Source organism: Ischnura elegans, chromosome 7, assembly GCF_921293095.1.
Source record: "Ischnura elegans chromosome 7, ioIscEleg1.1, whole genome shotgun sequence".
Taxonomy (NCBI): Eukaryota; Metazoa; Arthropoda; class Insecta; order Odonata; family Coenagrionidae; genus Ischnura; species Ischnura elegans.
The window spans coordinates 117,911,098-117,917,805 of record NC_060252.1 but is presented as its reverse complement, the minus strand read 5'-3'; the positions used below and the strand labels follow the sequence as shown (position 1 = coordinate 117,917,805).

General features: G+C 40.6%; 1 long non-coding RNA gene across 1 annotated transcript; it reads right to left on the bottom strand.

Annotated features, from left to right (window-relative positions):
* Positions 1–2,007: 2,007 nt before the first annotated feature.
* LOC124161916 lies at positions 2,008–5,894 on the bottom strand. The gene is made up of 2 exons (XR_006865444.1): positions 5,803–5,894; positions 2,008–2,114 (listed from the first exon to the last, which is right to left on the bottom strand). It is a non-coding gene; the product is annotated as an uncharacterized LOC124161916 (long non-coding RNA).
* Positions 5,895–6,708: the final 814 nt, after the last annotated feature.

Genomic DNA, 6,708 nt, shown 5'->3' with positions numbered 1-6,708 from the left:
AACGTGTAAAGTAGAAAATAAGAAAATTAACAATGACTTTACAACTTTTTACGAATTTTTTGTCTTATGTTTGCAGTCTACTTACACAGGTCACAAATGAATTCATTGTCCTCCTCTTCACACCCGGCACACGCTTCATGTGCCCATTTGTGGCAACCCGAACACCTTATCCACCCTTCATTTTGTTTCGATTTTGAGTACAAGTCCTGGCAGTACAAACAATCCACGTCACTTTCATCACTATCTGATTCGTTCAAAAACAAAGCACGATTTGCCACTTTTGGTTTCCTTTTCTCTTTGACAGGCTTCTTTTTTTTGTTTGCCAACTTCTTTTTTTCTTCTTTTTTCTCTAGTTTAATGTTCTTCAGTCTTTCTTTGTATTCATTTTCTGCTTTCGCTGCTTCAAGTTCAGTCTTGTAAGGGCTTGAGGTTAAAACTGCAGCCGAACCCTTTTTCCTCTTATTTTGTCGTCTGATGATGTTTGTTTTTGGAATCGGGATAATCTCTCGAGGGCTTACAGCAAATGATGTACTGGGTATGGCGGTTGGACTTACAGCAGATGAGGTACTAGGCATGGAGCTTAATGCAGATGAGGCATTGCGTTTTAATGGGTATCCATTAGTTGAGGTATTTGGGCTTGAAGAGACGAGAACAAATAATGTTGTGGGGTCTCCGGAACCTAATGTGGGCCCTGAGGTTGAACTTGCATTGAGATCGGGATCAACATGCCCTGATGTTGCACTTGCATTGGGATCGGGATCAACAGGCCCTTGATGTTGCACTTGCCTTGGGATCGGCATCAGCAGGCCCTTCTTTATGAGGGTCCAGTAAAACTTGATTAATGTCAGCTGTTGGGTGTAACTGAGATGGATTGGGAATTTCCGTTGTGGTAGAAGCAACAAAATCTACATCAGTGAACACATCTCTGTTGATGGGCACTATGCCACACCTTCTAAATCCCTTAACCGCAACAGTAGGAATAGCAGCACTTAAAAATGACTCCCCGAGAAGACGAGACACTTGGTATTGAGTTACTTGTCTACCTGGGTTATTTCGCAAGAATCTCTCAATTGCTTGAATATAAAAGGTGTTGAATGGCCCAATAAACGCTACGTCTAACGGCTGGAGCTTGTGACTGCAATGAGGGGGGATGCAAACCACAGTTGTATGGGTTTTCCTAGCCTTTTCGATAAAGTCAAGGTTCCTTGTGTGAGTTGCATGTCCATCAAGTACCAATAAAACAGGGTCGTCTTCTGAAGGCTTTGCAAAGTGTAAAAAGTGCTCAAACCATTGAGTAAAAATGTCCGTTTGCATCCACCCTGATGGATGGCAGGCAAATACTGTCCCTGGTGGAGAACCATCTTGGAGCTCAACTTTCATCCGCTGCCTTGGAAATAAATAACCATAGGAGGTATAAAAGTCCCCCCTGCTGACATACAAACTACAAATGTCGAAAGAACACCTCTTTCAGCAGATGTGAGTGAGCCAACTTGTCGTCTGCCTTTAAGTGCAAAAACCTTTGACGATTTAGTCCGGACAGTCATAAGACCTGTTTCGTCGACATTGTACACTCTGTGAGGAGGATATAAATGTTTTTTTTTTGGACATCCTCTAAAATATCAAAGAACTTTGTTACATTTACTTTGTTAAATGCTTGGGCTCTTGCTGCCGAAGTAGCCTCTGGCACTCTCAACACCATTTCAGGGTGGCGGTGTCTGAAGCCCCTAACCCAATCTTTCCCAGCTAATTTTGCTTCATGGTTAAAATTATGTGGGATATTATTTTGCTCTGCAAGTTTGTATGCAAGACTACGCAAATCATGTACAGTAATTCCAAAAAAACGTACTTCCATTTCTAAAAGATGTTGTACAAGCTGCTGTTCTTGTTCTTCATTAAAAACAGGACGGTAGTGGCCAAGAACTTTGTTTATTTCCTTAGCATGCTGGTTTTTATTTAAAACCCGGCGTTTCAACGTGTTTCTTGGCACATTGAAGTTTTTTGCAGCTGTTTGCATTGGCATACCATCTTTCACGGCGTTGATAGCTCATTGCATCGTCTGAGGGTCCCAGGACTGCTGCTCGGTTTTCCGTTTGTATTTGGACACCATGACTCCACTTAAAAAAATGGAAATAGGTATTTTAGTGAAACTGTAGACTTCGTCGGCTCGGAAAGTCGATGCCGTGAAATGGAAAGGTAGCTGATGTGCATCTGTAATGTTTTATAGTTCATAACAAAGTGAGACTTGCGTATAATATTGGCGAAAGCGTATACTCATGTGAAATGTGTATTCTTTTCGCAGTCCGTTAGAGTCTTATGGTGAATTTATTTCCACCTCGAAATTGTCGATGATACTTTCAACTTAAAAATACCTTGCCTGGAGGGCGACAGGAAGCTCTGAGGAAGCCAGACTATTAATGTTTCAATTTAGTAGCGATAATATAGACGAACTTCCAACACAATCTACCATCTTGTGACTAAAAACCCCGAAGCCACTTCCTTTTCTGCAGAAAGAATCGGTCAATCGCCCTTCGATCAATATAATAAACACAACGTCTTCAGGTGTTAATAAGTTACTTTTAAATAAATACTTCCTAAATTAGCATTAGAATCTGCATGTTTTCCAAACAGAGTCTTTAATACATTTTGGGAGTTTTTCTCACGATTTATCTGAAACCTACTTTAAAGGCGAGCTCATCGTCATTGCGATCAGTTGTCACTTAACAATTCCGCATTGGAAATCCTAGAGGGATGACCTTCGACGATGACCGTGATCACCTGCACTCTCACTATCACTGGAACCCGTGGTGAAAATATCTACCCAATCCAATTTCTATTTGGTTTTAACTGGGGAAAGAGCAACATAGAACTGCACATTCTTTGGGCAACTTTAGGTTTGACTTTCCCTCAAACATCCCATTTCCCCTGTGGTGCACATCAGGATCCTATATTTATACGATGGCCTGACAACCTTTAAATGGATCCTTGGTTTATCCTGACAACCAACTAAATGGAAATTGCTGATCCACACATGTCCTCTTGTTATCTCCATAGTTTCCAAATCAAAGGCCGCGGAACATTCCTCGTGTGACTCAACTTTTTTTTGAAAAGCAAGCAACGGCGTAGAATAAAATCAAAGAATGCTGCGATTCATTTTTTGTGACCACCTCTGGATTCCATTCTTTTTCCATCTACAACTTCTTTAATTTCCGGGGTAAACTATGGGACAAGATAATGTTTAAATATTTTCATTAATTTAGAGCAAAATTTAAGTTCGAAAAATACCCAAAAGCCATTTTATTAATCCGCACTGATGAGTGTAAATTAATGTGGATAAGATTAACATACTCCATTGCTTTCGGCGCTTGTAAATTTTCGGAGTGAGGGAACGGTAGTATCGCTGATTCATAGTTGTCTGGGAATTTTACTGCGTATTTTGACTTCGTTGTAATTCCTTTCATTTTTGAAATTGAAATATGATCTGCCAAATCATGGGGACGGCAAATTCCTTACGACGTTTTCCCTTAGTCCAACCAGTAAGAAGCCCTACACTGGTGCCACACAACACATAGGGAGCCCATCCTTTATCTTGGCCACCCAACAGGCAGCCAAAATAAAGCTTATAACCCTGTCTGAGAAAGGGAGTAATTTTCCACCTTTGAGCCTTAAAAGTAATTTCACCGTATACATAATAAAAGTCATCGGAATGGTTCACGCACTATCTGCATTCATATACGTGGCCCATCGAATATACACCTTGACTGTCTTGTTTACCTTAAGAGAACGATTCCTATGGCCCGTGGTGATTTTTATCGTTTCGTTGAGATAGGCGAAGGAAATTTCAGAGGAGCGTTCCCAATGTGCGCACATGATGCCGTCGAATTCGCCCCAATTCTATAAGGAGTCCATCGCGAGTCACGCTCTGGGTTGCGGGAGACTCAGTGGTAGGTCGCGTATTTGGACGACGAATATAGGAAATGGTTTGCCTTGTTTGAATTTCCCTCATTCACCAAAGAATAGCAGCCTACTGGAAAGGAAACCCAAGAAGCCGCGGAGCGATAGTGGCGGCACAAACTATGTGGGGATACTTTTTTCCCCCCTTAGTACATGGCAACCGTCTTCCTTTCAAGTTGGAATCATTTTAGCGCTTGCTTACGGGCGCACACCCTGTTGCTGTCCAAATCATGTGTTGCCATGGAATAGGGTAGTTTCCTTCAACAAAGAAAACGAAAGGCATTGATTGCGATTAATTATCCACCATTAGTTTATTCATAATATACAAATTATTTGATTTTAGAAGTACCGTTTTAGATGAATGCAATGCAAGGCAATGTTCGACTTTAACTGCATTTGAAAAAGGCCAGATTGGCGCCCATGCGATGCTACTCCACGTGACGTCACAGGGATCTAGTTCCTGTACGAGTAGATAGGAGTTATACATCGTCTGAGATTACCAATGCATGCATGAGTCACAGACTTCAGGGAAACGTGTCTTAATAATCACCTATTATAACTGCCAATGGTCGGAAAGTTTCCTTCGTTTGATAGGGGAATAATAATCCATATTTAAGCCAAGCACTACCAGCTAGCAGGGTACTCTGATACCTACTAGCATCCTCCGTCGTATCAGCGCTCAAAGCCTCGCCCCAAGGTCACCTCACGTGCGGCAGTGGGAACCGGAACGAAGTCACACGGGGTTTTCCCAGCATTCATACCTAGCCGTCGCGTTTTCGCGCGCTAGAAAATTTTCACTTTTCATTTAATCGCGAAAAATAGATATCGTCATTTAAAAATCTAAAAGTGTGAAATACGTACTCCAGGAGTAATATTCTTTCGATTTAGGCAATAAAATAATGATAGGAAACTACCCTATACAGGCATCCCCCGAGTTACGTAAGAGATGCGTTCCGGCAGACTATGCGTAAGTCGAAATTTACGTAAGTCGAACCTTTGCGTTGGCGCTTCAGAGATTGCTGTATAACAAGTTGTATCGTACAGGAATGAGCGCAACCACATACGCCACCACATCCATCGCTAGAACTGCAAATTTTCACGTTGATTGCTGACTTGGAATTTATAAGCGATTTTTCTACAGAAATTAATGAAATTTCCTTCGAGGAATGACAAAAATGGGTCACTTTGTTATTTTTAGCACGAAAAAACTATAACTATTCGATATTTTTTCTACCATAGGTTGTACGAGCGAATATCTACTTCTTCGCGCTCGCATTCGAAAATTAACGTAATCATTTGAAATACGGTTATCGCTTACGTAAGTACGGATTTACGTAAGTCGAGACATACGTAACTCGGGGGATGCCTGTACTGCGATTTCATACGGGAGAATTCACATGTGCGACGGTGGTCGTACAGTTATGATGCTGGAGTAGATTTAAGTTAGCTAATGCCACCTTTTTCCGGTTGACTCGTAACGACTTCAATGCGCCGTTGTAATTTTCAATCTCCAATATTCAATGGCAAAGTATTTCTGAGAAATGAATGGCGTGCATGGGAAAACGATATTAATACGGCGGAGAAAATTATGGCCTTGTGTGAACTAATATTTCGTCAGAGTCGCTAACGGCGGCATAAGAATATTTCAAATGAAATAAGGGACTCCAAAAAGACATCATGAAAGTTATGTGAGAATAAAATGTGTACAGTAACCTGCAATCATAATCAGAATTAGCATAATTCAATCAAAATGGACCTGATTATTCTTATCAAGACTTATTGACATGGAAATAGAATATCTATATGAACAAAACTCTAGTCAAGTGAACGATTACTTACGAAAGTCCACACTTTTAAATCAACTGAAGTAAGGCACACATTTTCCAGGGATGACAACTTCTGGGATGTGGAGTGATGATGCAACTTTACCGCGATTAGTCCACGAAACCACACAAGGTTATGTGTCCAGATCACTCCAAAGGATGAAAGCAAGAGAAAAGAAACTGTATCAGCAACCTGTACTCAAATTGTGCGACATAAATCGAACAAACTTGGATTTATTTAGAATTGTCTCATTTTAAAGAACAAAATGAGATTTTATATTTAGCAAGAATTTTACGTGAGAATAATGACAAAAATGTAATAACCCTGTCGATTTCTGAAACAACAATGCCTGTTCGCTGTCCGTTTGAAGTCTGTTGATAGCCTGTTGGAGATTAGTGAACAGAGTATAAACAGCCAACGAACAATCTCGGGTCACTCACAAGTAGGAACAACTTACGAACAGCCTACCAACAGTTTGTACTCTGTTTGCAGCTTGTTCCTTAACAGGCAGGCAACAAGCATTTCGGGAACAATAGTGAACAAGCTTTTAACAGGCAGGGGCCGGTTGGTAGTATGTTTCACCGAACAGGGAATGAACAGACAACAGTGAACAAACACTAAACACCCTATCGATTTACGTAAAAATGATGCCTGTTCGCTGTCAGTTTGGAACCTTTTGGAGATTTTGAGAACAGATTATGAACAACGTACGAACAATTGTTTTAAGTTTCGGAATTTGGACAACAATTTGGATTAATCCAAATTTAATTGAGTACAAGGAAGTTTGATTGAATCCAAAGAAAATATCATATACTTAAACAGTAATTATATACGGTTGAATTCATTATCACGATTACCATCAACCACGGATGACGGTTATTGAAGTGAGCACGCAAATTATATTAGCTATCTGCTCGGCTTACGCACGTTAAA